General features: G+C 35.7%; 1 protein-coding gene and 1 long non-coding RNA gene across 6 annotated transcripts in view; one reads left to right on the forward strand and one right to left on the reverse strand.

The window, feature by feature from the left end:
* LOC122566098 overlaps positions 1 to 17,526 on the forward strand; it is a 107,772-nt gene extending 90,246 nt beyond the window's left edge. The window contains exon 8 of the mRNA XM_043722846.1: positions 16,814 to 17,526. The gene's annotated coding sequence lies outside the window, so the exon portion shown is untranslated. The remainder of the gene's footprint in view (positions 1 to 16,813) is intronic.
* On the reverse strand, positions 9,352 to 16,036 carry LOC122566107. 5 transcript variants are annotated; one of them, XR_006316396.1, is made up of 5 exons: positions 15,783 to 16,036; positions 15,451 to 15,706; positions 15,183 to 15,346; positions 14,230 to 15,096; positions 12,872 to 14,130 (listed from the first exon to the last, which is right to left on the reverse strand). It is a non-coding gene; the product is annotated as an uncharacterized LOC122566107 (long non-coding RNA). The 5 variants fall into 5 exon arrangements; XR_006316399.1 differs by having other exon boundaries at positions 14,230 to 14,428; positions 14,764 to 15,096; positions 15,451 to 16,036; XR_006316398.1 differs by lacking the exon at positions 12,872 to 14,130 and adding an exon at positions 9,352 to 9,410 and having other exon boundaries at positions 15,451 to 16,036.
* Positions 17,527 to 17,780: the final 254 nt, after the last annotated feature.

Genomic DNA, 17,780 nt, shown 5'->3' on the forward strand with positions numbered 1-17,780 from the left:
CCGGGAATAACTAGAAGTCTAACCAATGCGACGGATAAAGTTGTGGGAGATTAGATGACGAAGTTTCGAAGGTGTTTCAGGAAAAAGAAAGATAAATTTTTTTATATCAATTTTATTGATGACTGTCTATTGAAATATATAAATATATTTAAGGATGATCTGCTTAATTATCCATCATTTAGCAAGAATAACAAAAATACTGTCAACTCGCCTTATTGTATATTAAATCCTTAAGATAAAGAATAAATAACTTAACACGCTTGAAATGAATAGATTGTACCACTTATTTACAACATAGCGTCTAATTTCATTAAAAAAAACGTGCTATCAAATCTCATAGTATTCTTAAATTTTTTTTATTAACACATTGCGAGTTACGAGATATCTCGTTTTCAGCAAGCTGAACGTTGTGGCCAAGATATCTCGTTTTTAGCAAGCTGAACGTTGTGGCTGAGATATCTTGTTTCCATGTTTTTTCGACTGAATCGATGACTTAAGCAACCAGAGACAAATGTTTTTGTTACGTTGCCAGGCTAATGAAGCCTTGCGCGTTCTTGTGACAAATGATCAGCAAAACAACTGAATGTTGACATTCCAAGCATGTAAAAACAATCAGTCAGTATAGCCAGTACATCGGTAGGTCTGTGCCGATCGTCTACCCTACCTTATAAACTGTTTTATTGTTATACATTTTGTTATTTTAAAGTTGGTGTTTTCATTTGTAAGGAAACAGCTTTTGAAAAATCATTTACATTTTCAATCTGTTACTGATAATTTATAACAAAAATTATTTTATGAAATAGTCCCTAATTCTATAAAAGTAGCAAAATGACACATAGATGTAAAGAAAATGAAAGTTAAAGTGAACTGTTGTTTGATGATCTATCTGATGCACCAAACAACTTTTGCGACGGAAATGAATTCAATGATAGCAGCAATATTCTTGAATTAAGCGATGCGATTAGACATAGAAGAAGACTGAATAAAAGATATAATACCAAATGCAAATTAGAAATGTGCATATATGCATCCTATTGCTTTCCAAGCATGCTTCTTGTGCGTTCAAAAATGTGCGGGCCCTGCAAGCACGTTGAGCGCGCACAGCGCTGTACGCAATGCGTTAACAAAACCCTAGAACCATAAAAGACACGATCCTCTCCAGAGATTCACATTTAAACTTTGAGGAGACAAATCATGACGACAGCGCAGCAAGACGACACATGGCGGTGTGTCCTGTGTCTGAAAACGGTAGCCGGAAATTGCCCCTGATTTCTCATAAACTCGCGAACGGAGCAGAAAACGATCGAATGCAACCGGTAGCCTGCAGTCGTAGTTCGTTATTCTATGCTCTATCTAGCGCATGATATATTCCTCGGTTCCGTTTCGAAGATTCTGGATCCCCACGCGTCACAATTTCAATCTCGTCTCATACACACATTTGTTTCATATCGAACGTCGATACGGTCGATGAATTAACCGATATTCATAGTTCAAGGTTTTATCAAGGGGATTCCACAGTATTTCGAGGATATAGTTTCAGAGGACGGGAGAAGGAAACTGGGGTGCCATGTGACGGGTTCCGCGGAAACTGTAGCTTATGCAACACAGCCTGCGACCAGCCGTATCTCACCTTCCGTGCTTTCATTATCAGTTACCATAGATCATCGCGAGCGAGCACCAATGACGTCGCATCCGTTCATCTCTCATCGCGAACTGTCGCACCCCTCGACCAATGACGATCCCCATGTTCCGTATCGCGCTCTGTACATCGATATCGATAATGTTCATCAGAGTACAATAAACTGCAGATCATTAACTCTGCTACCGTTTTTGCAAATCTATACTACAATCTCGTTCGAGTTTTAAAAATAAGGCTTTTAATACTTTCATATGTTCGCTGCCATAAAGGATTGGAACAAAATGTCCATCACAGATCAAATTTTATTTTTTGCACTTTTGTATAATATTTGTAATATATTAAAATATACGTGTATTTATTATAATAATTGCTTGAGATTTATATTCTTACGCGTACATTTATTTATTTCACAACTTAGAAAACTGTTTGGATTAGGATCAAATGTAAATTGATCCTGAAACGTCATACGTACGTGATGCTGTAAACGAATGTGTTGATTGAGGTTGTGGTATAAAATTGATATACATATATTAATAGCAATCTATTTTTCAATCATAAACTTTGAAAATTTTGAAACGATTGAGTGAAGGGTGATCCAAAAAATGTTGCTGGCTTTAAGTGACGAAGAAATTTTTATTTCACTTTGTAAGCGCTCAAAATTAAAGTACGTACTATTTCTTTGTTTCTTGCATCTTACTGTGTCTTCTCTATTTCTCAATGATAAATTTTGAAAATTTCAAAAGATGGAACGACACGATTGAGTGAAGGGTGATCCAAAACATGTTGCAGGGTTCAAGAAGAAATTTTTATTTCACTTTGTAAGTGCTCGAAATTAAAGTACATACTATTTCTTTGTTTCTTGCATCTTATTGTATTTTACTGTGTCTTCTCTATTTCTCAATCATAAACTTTGAAAATTTTGAAAGATGGAACGACACGATTGAGTGAAGGGCGATCCAAAACATGTTGCAGGGTTCGAGAAGAAATTTTTATTGGACTTTGTAATTGCTCGAAATTAAAGTACATACTATTTCTTTGTTTCTTGCATTTTATTGTATCTTCCTGTATCTTGTGTCCTGTTTTTAAGAGAAACAACGAACCTTTGTTATTTCTTTTCGTATGCATAGTGTACATAATACATATTTCAAAGGAATATGTAGATTAAAACGTCAGGAAATAGAGATTTAGAACATTCTGTTCCTTCTTAATATTTGTGAACTAGCGCGATTGTAGTCCGATTAACAATGCCGTAACTAACAAGATTAAGAAACGTATCCCGGCTTAATATTTTCTCTTGGCATTATCGCGCGGTTGGAACAGGAACGAAGGAACATGGAAGAACGGTGATCCGTAATGTAAACAGTTTAATAACTGTAATTCATCGTTTAATCCAATTGCGAAACGGATTGCGTTATCTCGAGAATCACGAATCGAGTTTAAAACAAAATCAATAAATTTTCAAGGTTTGCCACGAATCGTTAAAAATCGTTGATCCTTCGAGCTCCATTTAAAAAAGAACTTTATTTAACACCTGCCTCGTAACATTCGTGTTTAATAAAGACAAGTTGTAATTGCAATAAAATGTATATACTTTAACTGTGAACTTTAACTGAACTTTAACTAAGTTTCAATTTTCTATTCTGAATATTATAAATATAAAATATGTGCAATGTCTTCATATTGTGCTTCAAAAAATTCCACGCTTCCGTAGATACTCACGTTTCTTTACGAGTCGTGAAGCTCTCGATCTTCCTCGATGCAGTAGACAGCATACCAAAGAAAGCCAACCACAGAATTTAATGAGGAATCCGCTTTGCACACTTTTCCAGGGGGTAATTGGCACTTCGCCTCACGCTAATTGACAGATCCATTCCGCGCCCTTTATCGCGAGTGTGAGGAATCGTCTGTAGAAAACGGGGTTACAGCTAATGTACGCTGCCATTTACCATCGTTCCTTTCTCGTCTTATAACCGTTTTATAACCACGTTAAAAGCCACTGTCCAACTTTCGAATCGAGTTTTCAGTCCCTGCTTCAATCGCCTTCTGAATTTATACTCAACTTTGAACATAATTAGAATTAGCTGACAATAATTAGAGCATCGTTACTACGAATGGTTCTATCGTTACGTCAACCGAGCAAATAACAGAGAAAAATTCCTATATGATTGATAGATTGACTTTTTATTAGCATTTGTTCTAGTTATTGTGATTTTTATTTTTATCATTTTCTGATAAAAAGATTTACTTTTAGATAACAATTGAGAAAAGACGCACGAGAAATGGATCAAAGACATCATATTTATGTAACTAACGAAGGGTGCATTGCTCTTCTTATTTCTGCTTCTTTCTGTCTTTTCTTATTTCATTCCATCAAGATTCCATCAAAATTCCGTCACATAAAAATATTCCCTTCGAATATTCTGTGAAGTTTCAAAGTGTGATATTTATTTTTATCATTTTCTGATAAAAAGATTTACTTTTAGATAACAATTGAGAAAAGACGTACGAGAAATGGATCAAAGACATCATATTTATGTAACTAACGAAGGATGCATTGCTCTTCTTATTTCTGCTTCTTTCTGTCTTTTCCTATTTCATTCCATCAAGATTCCATCAAAATTCCGTCACATAAAAATATATTCCCTTCGAATATTGTGTAAAGTTTCAAAGTGTGAATACCAAAATTTCGTTCTAAAACAATGGCTGCTTATCACAAAGAGCATATGACATTTAAAACTTTCCAAACCAAAAGGGGAACAGTCCCTTTTAGAAACTTTATCTTTACAGTCACGAAATTCCTTGTGTCGTAAATGTTTTCACCAAATCTCTTAGATCATACAGTTTTTCTCCCACTGTACAATAAATTGCTTCCCGGCCATTGTCTACGCCGGGACGTCTTTAATTCAACAGACACGAAATTTACAGCGCTTTCCTAAGTGCTTAAACTTAATTAAACTACAACCTCGTGCTCTGCTTTCTCTCTATCTTTTTTTTCCTTCAGAAGAGAGGAACAAGCACGTGTTACTATTCAGTCGGTAGGTTTAGCACAACCCTGGAATGGGAAATTACGTGTCTTTGAAGGGAACTTGCTTCTCTAGTCGCGCGTCCAAAAATATATAACGAGAAATTAGAATGTTTTCCGTGACAGTATTTTTGCTCATCAACAGGAACGAACCAGGATGCGTTAAACGAGAGGGTAAACGAAGTTACGGCGGGACGAGAACTTGCAGAGGATAAAAGCCTCCCTTTCTCCGTTATTCTTTTCAGGGAATTACGTTCTCTCTTTTCGTTTTGTCCTCTCTCTCTCTCTCTCTCTCTCTCCCTCTCCCTCTCCTTGTTGCTACGATATAAAGAGACGGATAGGATCGTTCGATGCTTCGAAACTCTCGAAAGCGTTTCGACGCAAATAATAGAAATTAGTTCCCGTTTGATCGAAGTTTCATTATCCATTCTTCGGTAACCATTCGTGCAGCTGACAAGCCGCTTTGCCAGTATCGTCCGAATGACGAACGAAGTCAGGATAACGAGCCACTGTTTTACTATCGCGAAATAACGATCGAACCGTGCCGTTTCCACGCTTGCTTCGTTCATCGTGTTTCTCTCTTAATGGTCGCTACCGCGAATTGTTGTTCTCCTTAGACCTTTACCTCACCGTTTGCTGGAAGTTAAAAGGAACAAATAACAGAACAAATATCGGATATCGAAATGCACAGGAACTAGTCACTTAGTTGCAAACTCGTATTGGTTAATAATTTCTTTGTCTTAAAGATGATCAATATATTGGTATTTTAACTATATCGTAGTACGTATTTTTTATCTATGCAATAATGAACGTCATTTATAAATAAAAATCCTCAAAATACGATAAAATGATATAACAAAATCGTGAAATCAGTCGGAAATAAACCTACTTCTGGTGGGAGACGAGTAAATTGGGAAAGTGAGGAGACAAAGCGAATACATGAAACTTCTGTCAGGAGGTTGCTACGTGTTATACAAATTTGACAAACGAGACTTGTTTGTTTTCTCAGTGATGTTTTTATTAACCCTTAGAGTGCTGAATACTCGGAGCCTATGCCATCCGTACGGACGGCACGCTGCCAGCGCTGACGATCGCTGTGGACTGAATACTTTTTCGCTATACTGAACTCTGTTGATTGACTATTCAAAGCGTAAATCGTAATAAGTTATAGTAATTCTTTTGCACGAGATTAAATGATTCAAGAGCGTTATTTTTTAGTATTAATTATTTATTATAAACATTGAAATTTACTATAAATAATAAACTAGAATTTTGGTAGTAAACTAGAAAGCAATAAACTAGAAAACTAAATTTAGTAAATATAACACAAGTTAGTAATTCAGTTCTGTGTGAAAAATTTCAAAACAATTATCGATACATAATCCGACATCGCATTTTCTTCCTTCTCTTATTTTTCACATAAACAACACATTTTCTTTTTGATAATTGTGTTGTGCCGACACGATTAGGGCATTTTGATGGAAAATGCCTATCAATTAAACGAAACGGTAAATCCTCAGACTTTTTCTTTCCTCCTCCTGCCACGCTTCTGCGTTGGGAATATTTTCGTAAAATGTCTTTTATCATCGCTAAATGAAATTCACTAAATTTTTGTTTCGAAGCAGTAGATTTTTTATATAAAATATATGGATTATATATAGTTAAATCTAACAAGTGGAAAAATAATTTTTTGTACCACTTTATAGTTTTCCTCATGGCCCTTTCCGAGATATGGCTGATGCAGCATCATCATAACATCTCCAGAGATTCCAATGGCTGTGTTACTTTTACTAATGTTTGTTTTTTGTCCAGTATAAATTATGAAGTCCGATACATAATTAGTTTTACGGTCACTAAGGAGAAATAATTTAATGCCGAACCTACTTCTCTCGGATGGTATAAACTGTTTAAAATAACATCTGCCCTTGTATAGCAAAAGACTTTCGTCGACGCATAGATTTTCATAACGTGCAAATGACTGCGAATAGGAAATCTTTAATTTATCGATTACTAGTCGTATTTTTGCTAAAGGATCGTCACTTACTGTATTATTATCGTTAAAGTGCAACATTTGTAATAATACCGTGTATCGATCTCGTGCTATTATTTTGCGAAAAATATTGCTTTTCAACAGGTTCGTCCGTAGACCAATATTCTCTTACAGACAGTTTCAATTCTACCAAATGTCCAAATTGGACAAATTGTGAATGCAAAGTATTAAATAAAAAAAAAGAAAAGACAGTTTCTTCGAACGCGGCATTAACATTGAAATGCATTTATATTTATCTCGCACAAACGTAATAGTATTACTTGTGCGTAGGTGCTCGGAAAAATTGACAAACGCATATATGCGCCCTTAGTCCACAGCGATGGCTTTCGTCAGACGCATATATGCGTCCTTAGTCCACAGCGATGGCTCTCGCCAGACGCATATATGCATCCATAACACTCTAAGGTTAATATTAATTCTAAGGCAAAGAAAATTTCTTACATTTACTTGAATTAATAATTACGCATAAGTTGTATAAAGTATACTATATTTGAAAGTAAGCTGTTCAAACTTTTGTTCTTCGCTTATTTGCAAAATTTCTTTCTACGTTAGAATTTTCTTCGAATAATAAATCGTGAATGGGTTAACGTTAAAGTACAAACAGATTCGAATTCCTGTACGCAAAAAGTTGTGTAGAGATTTATACAACAGTCGATTCCGCCGGGTTCTACGTCACAGTTATCACACCTTCTGGTATCGGTTGTGATGCTATTGTGAGGGTAATTAATCGACTGTCGCGAAGCTGGGATCGCGATTAATTTGACGAAAGGCATGGATAAACGGATTGGTCGGCTTAACGAACAGAACCGCGCTGTTTTTCACACGCGTTCGAACGTGTCGGTCTCCTTTTTCCACGCCGCCAACCGTTCCAGTGCTCGATCGCTGGCTGATGTCCAAAAAAGTGACCGCAAATGGAGAATCGATGGAACAACAAGCGCATTCATCGGACTCATTAATTCTGTAACTGCGTTGCCCGGCCGCGTATCTTCCTCTCTGACCGATTTATCACGTTCCAAAACGAAAGTATAAACAAAACATAGCCGCGTGTTTGGATATTACCATACAATTTGTAGAGTCCTTCAACATAGAGACGTAGCATAGGCCAAACATTTCAAGAGCAAATATTTCATTTCTTTTATTATATGTGCTTATTTATTATTATCATCGTTGTAATTATAGCAATGAGAAATGGGGAATTTTCGTCCAAAGGAAAAATTCTTCATTTCAAATACGTTTATTATGACGGAAATGTCTTTTCCCATAGCCGTGTTCTTTATTTACGATATTACTACATACATAATATCGCCATATAACTAGAATATATTATATACATAATTTTAAATATTATTAGAATAATCGTTCCAACGCATCAAAACACTCATTGAACAATCAATCATCCTCTGTATTTAGTATTCTGATTATTGATAAAGTTTGACTGTCTTCTTAATTTTTACCAAGATAGACGTTGGCTTTCATGTTTCGCACAATGCAATAATGGTAAATATCGATATCTCGTCCACGTCACCGATTTCGATGATTTTTGAATATGTCGTAGAGAACAAATTTTAGTTAGTTTAGTTAGTTAGTTAGTTAAAATTTAGTTAGTTTAGAACAAATTGTTCCTATATATGAAATCGCCGCTCGGCCTTAGTTTCCGAGATATTCCCAATGAATCGTCGGTACCGCTACAGTAAATTCTGCCTATAATTGTGCGTCCATGTCAGGTGTGATTGCCGTAAGGCAGCCCGATAACATAACACCTAATCCTAACCTAACTCTTATTTCTTGTTCGTAGTTCATATATGTATAAACAGAGATTGGGTGAGCGACAAACGCGTTAGCTATATTTGAATGTCATAGATAGACATATTAGTAGTATTATTATTACATTTCTTACATTTCTCATTTCATTACAAGAATTACATTTCTTACATTTATGTAGTGTCTTCAATGAAATATAACGTTATTATATCCTAATATTTGTAGTTTATTTACAATGAATGGATTGTACAATTATAGACAGTAAAACGATGGTAATTTAACATGAACTAATCGCAATAACCCGCTATAATCTAGACGACTCTCGACACAAAAGATCCAACGTTCTCTCTCACGCGGACCACATTCTCTCGTCAACGCTAACAGCACTATATCGACAACACAACTCGCACTCTTCGACCGACTTCTCCATTTACCCGCTTTAGCTTTTCAACTCAAATTGCCTTGCTCTCGCATGTCTTTCCTCTTCCCGTAGACCCACCACACACGTGCAGCGCGACCGCTCGCGGCCAAAGCCACGCAGATCTTTTCTATCGAAGCATTCCTTTGAAGTACCGACGACACATTTACGGGCCCATCGGCACCTCGGCTCTCGCGACATAGTGTGCGGTCTACCCGCTAACTCCTAGGCCTTATGTCCGCGATACTACATTTATTATATTGCACTCCTTAGCATATTCTTATCTCTAGTCGCTAAACTAATGACTACAAACTATTGCAACTTATGACTACACATTATTGTCCTTTGGTCTTTTGCCTCCTTGCTGCGCTATCTTCTTGTCCTTCCTCCCCGTCTTGTATTGCCCTTGCCCTTCTCTTCTCTATTATTGCTTTTAATTCTGTTAGTCCTTCTCCAGTCTCATTCAGTGTTTTTCCATGTCTTTTGGCCCGTTATTTCACATTCTTCTATTACCATATTTCTATTATAATATAAAATAGTATTAATTTTGTTAAGAAGTACTTCATTGGAAAAAGAATTCGTATACTATTTGTAATAATGACAAAATCAATAGCAAGTAATCAAGTTACTCTAAGATCCTTAATAGATGCACCTTGGTATGTTAGCAACGAAACAATACATCGCGACCTTAAGATACTCACAGTTAAAGAAGAAATATTCAAATTCAGTAAAAGATATAATATAAGAGTTAACAACCACCAAAACCTATTAATTACCCAATTACTTGACACACGACGGATCAGATCCGCAGACTAAAAAGACATTACCCTTTAGATTGAAGCATTAGATTCAACCAGAACCAAACATACTATAAACTCTTATAATCCAAGTTGCAGTACCACACCAAAATAATTTACTTATAATTCTCAATGAGAATCGATTGTAAAAAGTCTACCAAATTAAAAAAAAAGGACGTCGAGGAAAATGTTGTAAATATGCTGTAAATTGCTACCAACACAGAAGAAGAAAAGAAAATATTGAGTGCATCCCCTATTACAGGAACACCGTTCAAAAGGGATGTTCGCCATATTTTTTAACAGAATTAGGAAATATATTTTTTTCTTTTAATTTGGTAGACTATTTACAATCAATTCTCATTGAGAATTATAAGTAAATTATTTGGCGCGGTACTGTAACTTGGATTATAAGAGTTTATAGTATGTTTGATTCTAGTTGAATCTAATCCTTCAATCTAAATTATTTTGTATTTTGTATTGTCTTTAGTCTGTCTATTGTCTTTTTAGTTTACGGATCTGATCCGTCGTGTCAAGTAATTGGGTAACTAATGGGGATTAGAAAATATGAAAATAAATTCTTTATCTTCACGAGAATGTCGATTAAATCGACATGGACGAGCTGTTAAGTATAATAAAACTAGTAATAACAGGCACAGATACGAATATGAGATAGGGTTTACATCTCTTTTGACAATAACCGAAATGATTACATCTTCATCGTAAACCTGATCAACCATATTTAACATTATGTCTGGTCTGCGAGAATGTTGTTTGACGTATGAACACGTCTATTTGATTCAATGCTGTTGAGATTTATCTCTGAATAGAGAGAGGAAATGCGTGGACGAATGTTAAGGAAGAAATATACAAGTTCAGAAACAGATATAATATAAGAGTTAACAACCACCATAACCCATTAGTTACCCAACTATTATACACGACGGATCAGATCCGCAGACTAGAAAGAAAATACCCTTTAGATTGAAGCATTAGATTCAACCAGAACCAAACATACTACAAACTCTTATAATCCAAGTTACAGTATCACGCCAAAATAATTTACTTACAATTCTGAATGAGAATTGATTGTAAAAAGTCTACTAAATAAAAAAAAAGTAATCAAGTCGCGTTCGTTGACTATTCGCATGATTTTGCTACTGATTTATTTCTTTCGTGGGCCTACTTGGACCTTAAATTTCTAACTGCTAGTTATCAATATTAGTAGTATATCTTCTTCTTATGTTTGAGTTAGATGCCATTTTACCTGATCACCGTGCCGCACCGCAAAGCGCTACGACGATAGCGGAATTATCAGAAGAATTCTTTGTAGCGACATCAACAATTTTTACGAATATCTTCGAAACTAAGACCATGCGGAGGTTATGTGTATAAAAAAAAGATTGTTCAAAATATTGATTTTTTACAACATATTCAAAATCAATCGAAATTGGTGAGATAGGTGAACGATAATAACCCATTTTACTTCATAAGGTATTTGATCGTTGAACTCGTCTTGATATTAATTAGGACACTATGTAGTTAATTGAAATTACATTTAGGAAATCATCAAAGATCATCTAACGTGGTTTATCGAAATTTGTTTAAATCATCATATTTTCTACCTTAAGCGATTTTTTGTATTGCATATTTTTTTCTTCTTGAATCCTTGTAATTTCACAAAAAGCGGAATGTATTAGGTGTTCTAATTTTACCGAATCTCCAACCCAATTTAGATTCTCTCATACACATAACCTTTTTCAACGTAGACAATATTTTTAAACTTTGCCTTCGCTCAACGTAAAAATTGTTCATTTTTACGAGGTAAAAAGGAACGCGACTATATTGGCGATATCGATCGCCAAACTCAATTAAAGAGTTGAATTCATAACAATTCGTAACAATTTGGTGAGATGAAAACTTAACAAGCCTGGTGAAATTCTAGAGCGACATACCCTTTCAGCTGTCATATTAAAAGCCCTGTATTTTACCGAATTTACCATGTGTTACAGCGAATTCTTCACCGAGCGATTAAACTATTAATACTCTGCTTTGAGATATTCAGCTTTCCTATCACTACACAACTTACAGGAATAGAACATTGAATTTATTTTGCTTTGTTTCAAAGAACTAACAAATCCTATGTATCAATTTACTACACGTATCAATATTTTTTGACATTTCTTTTTCTAGTTATCCATATATAAAAGTTCAATAACCTGAAATAGAGTGATATCGGAGATCAAAATATTTTTCTATTCTGGATGTATAATATCCTTTTCTATTTTTCTATTTCCTTTGTATCTATCGAACATCGTGATAAGTTTTGCTGAAAAAAAACTGGAACACCTTGTATACGGTTAAATGAAGACTGTACCTTTGGCTGACCAGATATCGTTCCTACTACTGAACTTCCGTTATTATTATACATTATAGTACATTTGATGCTGTAGAATATTATTGTGAAACAAATTTGTTGAAATTTTGATTGTTCGTCCAACAAACGTGTAAAAGTAAGAAAAAGTCGTGAAACATTTCACGCACGGAATGTAAATACGTAAAATGTTTACGGCAAATCCGTAAGAGTGGCATGATTGCGCGAGTTGGACAGCCACTCGTCAAACTGTCATAAATCTACTGCAAGAAGAGTTATAACCGACGCCGCTCTATTGTTCAAGGCCGCTTTATCCTCGTCACCGGTTTCCTCAGGCACGAAACTCCGAATTTCCAATTTTCTCTCGTTGTTATTCGTTTTTCCCGTTTTGCTTTCGATTCGTCAATCCTGCAATCGTGGCACGCCGACGCGGCGGCTTTTGCAGAATTTGCAACGATGCGACGCGTCGATTGGCCTTGCACCGTATACAGAATGATTCTGTAGAAATGAACGCTATTCTCCGTCCTTTCTTCTATCGCGAAAATCCATTTGTAAATCTCTTCTTTTAAGAAACTAAATTTTGATCTGTCAACGCTGAAAAATTGAGTTCTCCTCGCCTTTTTTTATATTCATACATGCGTTGCTCCTACATAGACAAGCGCATTGAAGATCAAATGACACTCTTTGAAATTTAACGTGAATTGTTTGCGAACAATTTAACGTTCACGTACAATTGGGATCCGAATGAGAAACATGAAATCCATACCGTTTAAAACTACTCAATATATTTCTTAACGTTTTACAGCCTTTAACTCTAGTCTACCGTAAAATCAATCTTTCAAAATTATCAATTTAAATTTAACATCTATTATCATATCTTATATATTTGACTTTGGTAGAGAGAAAATAGCCATGAGCCTCAGTTACAGGATGACTAACTAAACTAAATTCTGAATGAGAGACTAGTGATTAATGTATTTAGCCATAGTGACTTGATCGTATTTATCACTTGGCGAATCAGTGAGTTACTCATTCAACACAATTAACAAGAGTTGTTTGACAATTTTTCATCGTCTTACCAAAAACAAATATGAAACTACACGAAGAAGAATATTCTGGTTTTGCGCTGAGCCGCTGAGGATCAAGATTTATCATCATTTTATTGGATCATTTTTCCGAATGTTAGGAAGACAATGCCCTTTGTCTGCTGGTTTTGTCCCACATCGAATCGGCAGAACGAGCCACGTTCGAGTTTTAAAACCGGTGCATCGAAGATTCGAAGGTGCAACCAGAGCTGTACGCTTTTGGTTTGATTTATGCGATCGCTATAGTGACATGGTGATAAATGAGCGCACTGGATGCGCCGAGAGTGCTGGGTATATCGATTTTTGCGGTGTACGATTCAATCTATTTGAAACTCGATACTGTTTAATACAATGTCATTTGGTCATCGTATTCGAAAACATTCGTTGTTGGATAGTGTTTTTTAATAAGACGTCCAGTAACACGTAATTTAATACACGTATCACGTGATTTCTGATGAATCTTTGATTACGACGAGCTTTTGCCTACGATAACGACGAGCTACGGGTCTTGAAAGCTGATACTGACAATTCTGCATCGTGGAACCTGATATCTATACAATATCCTCGAGTTATTAGTATGGTGTTCATTAAGTACTTTGTGGTCGTGGGGTCCTGCGAATTGAAATTCGTCGTTATCATATTGCGATAACTAGAGATTGCTACAGTTTTGAGATTCATCGATAGTAACATTTAAGTGTATTTCATTTATTTTAAGTATGTATACCCATGTATTTTAATTATATTAATTATCATTCATCTTACACGACGTTTTAGCAATGCCCCCGTTAATGTTCATTTTCAACTGCACTTTTATTCATACAATATTTATGTAGTAATCAACATGTACTCGTGATTCAAGGTTCGATATTAATTTAATGTTGATTGGTATACTACTCTGGTCAGGTCCATTTATGTAATAGAGAAAAGTTAGTTTTCTAAATTTCCTTATTGTAAGTAAATTTATGATAATAATTCTAACCGTAGAATCTGTAAATTAATCCTTATAACATCCAGATGATAAAACAAATCTCATCTATTGCAAATAGATTTCATTTCTTCAGTCATATGTAAAAAAATCTAAATTACCGTAACATCCGCACTCTCATGATTAGCATAACTCCGGAGCAGTCCTTTAATGCTTCATAATTGAATTGATAATTGAATTTCCAGAATCGCTCATCCAAGCCGCATCAGTAACGACGCATACGACGATCCTGACGCGAAGCGGACTTCTCGAAACGGAATCCGCGAACGTTCACCCTTCGAGCTGAATATGTATACCAGACTGCAAAGCAATAAATCGGTCTCAACGTCTAAATCACAGTCGATATAATTAGGTAACCGATTTCACGCGACAAACCAATCGAAACCAAGGGCGTCGTTGAAGCGCCGTGTAAAATGAATAATTAATATGTTCAAATGGAACTACACTTAAATTGTGTAGCAGCACTCATCCGACATTTCCGTTGCACGTGCACAACTATGTCTTCTCCTAGGCCAAATATCCATTACACGCATCTACACGGGAACCGACGTCTCTCATTTGAATTCACACACAAAGCTGCGCTCATGGAAACATGCTGGTCTACATAGAAACGTACTACTATGCGTGTTACCAACATTTTCGTCGTGTTCCGTCCGTAACACGGACAAGCGTCCCTCAATGTATTCATATTCGAAGTTACATGTCCCAACGGTGCTTCAATCTCCGTGGAAGATTGAACCGAGATGCTGGTCGTATTTCGGGAACTGAGTCTTGTAACGAACTCGTATGAAATTCGTAATAACGCGCGTTTCTCTTCCGAGTTGTGTTGGTATAGTTTTGAAATTCTCTCAAAGGATCTTGAAGGCGATAAAGAGCGTTTTGAATGGACGATCTTTGTTTAGCATTGTGTCGTGTATGTCTTGCGATTAATTAATTCTTTAGCCGTGGCACGTGTCTATGATGAATATCTATAGATAATTACTAGTCGTGACGTTTATTTGAAAGAAGTGATGATGAGCTACTTGGATTTAATTGAATCAAAGAAATACTTTACGTTTAAGTGAGTTGTTCCTTGTAGACATTCGTGTTGAAATAAACAAGTGTATAAATGTAATCTTAGTTGAAGAAGGTGTCTTCATGTAGTAAAAATATGTTGGTGGGAATGAAATTGAATCTGGTGATCGAAATATCTGGATTTGTTTTTTGTAATTTATGATTCTAAAAGAAATGCTAGGTTTACGACACAATTTTATATAATAATAAAATTCAAAGGAAGTGACAAATTCTAAAATTAATATTATAAAGAAAAGATTCATAATTACCTGTGATTAAATAGTACTCAAGAATTCCTTCCACCGCAATCAAATTATAAACCTCATGGACAAAAATCTTATATCTTCTTTGTTACATTCTTGGACGAAACATTTGTCGACCAAGTCATTTGTCTTCGAACGTTTGACGGATAGTCAGCAAAGAAAAAGGGAAGAGGAAGTGAATCGTATTTCTAGAGAGGAGTTCGAGTAGAGTTCCGTTCGTTTTTTGGTATACGTTGTTACGCGAATCCCCCTACAAATAATCCTGAAACGGAAATGAAACGGATTACGGTCGGTAAAAAAATCTCATCTCCGCACCCTTTTATCTTCAACGTTAATACGTTATTTCGGTTTTATTGCGCTGTTCCACTAGTGAACGTCCAAAGGTCCACTCCACGTGAACGTATTTGTCCAGGATTGATTTCGCTTCCGTATTCTGAATTATTAAAGCCGGTCTACCTCTTTGACTCGTGTATACTTGGATAGGATAGTTGACTATCTATATGTTTCTATTAACGTTTGCGTTGGTTAATTACTTGAACGTGTTTTGGAACGTGAATAACACGCGATAGAGAATGTTTGATTAGGGACAATGCGTCTGTAAGTGCCGTGATTATAGATATTAAGATTGCCGTGATTATAGATTTGTGGCGTCACTCGGCACTAACAACGGACGACGGCAGCGCAGTGGTTTTAGCGCCTTAGGTTAGGAACGTTCGGAACTCGGAATCGAATCCCGGCGACCGAAGTACGATTTTTCTTCCACGATTCTTAAATAGGAAGAAAATACGGCAGTACCCCAGCAGCGACAACATCTACAACCAGTAGCTACTATTATCACGGACAACATATACACCTCAGATTATAAATATTTAAAATAATCCTTCCGTGATTTTAGAAATACCAGATTTTCTGACAATGAAGATAACAAAGAATTCTAGTTCTAATTCTAATGTTTAGACGACGTGAGTATAAAAAGTCTGTTTCAAGAAACTAGAAGATATTGTCGTTGACATAACCTCATTTTGTCTCTTTTAGATAGCACACTGTATTCTACTTTTGATACTCATAAACTATGTGGTACTATGTTTTCAAATTGGTTTTTCCATGAAGTATATCGTCTACCATATAGTGGTGGTCATTAAAGACTCACGTTACTAAATTTTTTAAAATGATTAATTGTTTTAAATGAATTAAATGTTGTAGTGTAGCATATTTCAATCTATAGCCGCTTCGAGGGCAAAATATATCAAATTCGCGTGGTAGTCAACGTGTTAAGGATACGAAAAGAAAAATATACAATGTTGCTTAAAAATAAATTCTATATTTCTAAAAATGATAAAGTGTGCTAAATGTGTAAAATTTGTTTCAGGTTTATCGCAACAGCGCCAAGACAACCACCGGCGGTCAGACATGAATTTCACGGCTGGAAGCAACAACATAATATCGCGTGTCGTCGGTGAGATTAATTAATCACGGACTAAGCACCGGTCACGATAATCGATGCTCAGGATCAACGATAGATCGTCGATCTACCTGATCGATCTGATCTTTACGAACACCGGTGAAACAAAAAACATCGTTTTTACCTTTAATAATAGAATTTCCTTTTTCGGTCGATCGATTTGATCAGTAGCTCATCCTCAAAAAATCGGTGATCGTTTCGACGATAATTATTCGCGAGTTAACTTAAAATCGTGTAACAAAAAAAGATTAAAATCATTTTCTTTCGCTCGAGAAATATCGCCGTTATAAAGTGGGCCATTATTGTACAGATCTAATTTAGATGGACGCTCTAGTCAGTGCGTAAAAAGTCTTCAAGATTATTTGTAGTTCGTTGTCCCGATGACGAGGAACATCGGATGTAGGAGAATAATGAACGACGGAATATATGGAATGTTGAAATCAATGGAGAAAAGTTGATGCTGTTTGGAATGTCACGTCGATAGTGGTTATCAAAGATTTATCGCTCGTTACTGAAAGGATAGCTGAAGCGTATTGAATCGAGAACGATGTTGATTGAAGAAACGAGTATTACGGTTAGATGCATTGCACGCTGAGTTACTTAGAGTTCTGATTATATTTCCTTCATATTGATCGTACTGTATATATTGATACTTATCAATATATATATATATATATATTACCTTGCCTGGAAAGTTCTTTTCGTTTTTTAAATAGTAGGAAAGTATAAAATATATTACCTTCTGTGTAGCTTTCTTAAATAATGTATGACCCTTTCTCTTCTACCACCTTTTGCCATCTCTCCGGGAGCCTCATAATGCCATTTTTCCAAAATTCTCTTGGCTTATTTTTAAAATATTTTTCGAGGCTGTTTT

Source organism: Bombus pyrosoma, linkage group LG1 (genome assembly GCF_014825855.1).
Source record: "Bombus pyrosoma isolate SC7728 linkage group LG1, ASM1482585v1, whole genome shotgun sequence".
NCBI classification, from domain to species: Eukaryota; Metazoa; Arthropoda; class Insecta; order Hymenoptera; family Apidae; genus Bombus; species Bombus pyrosoma.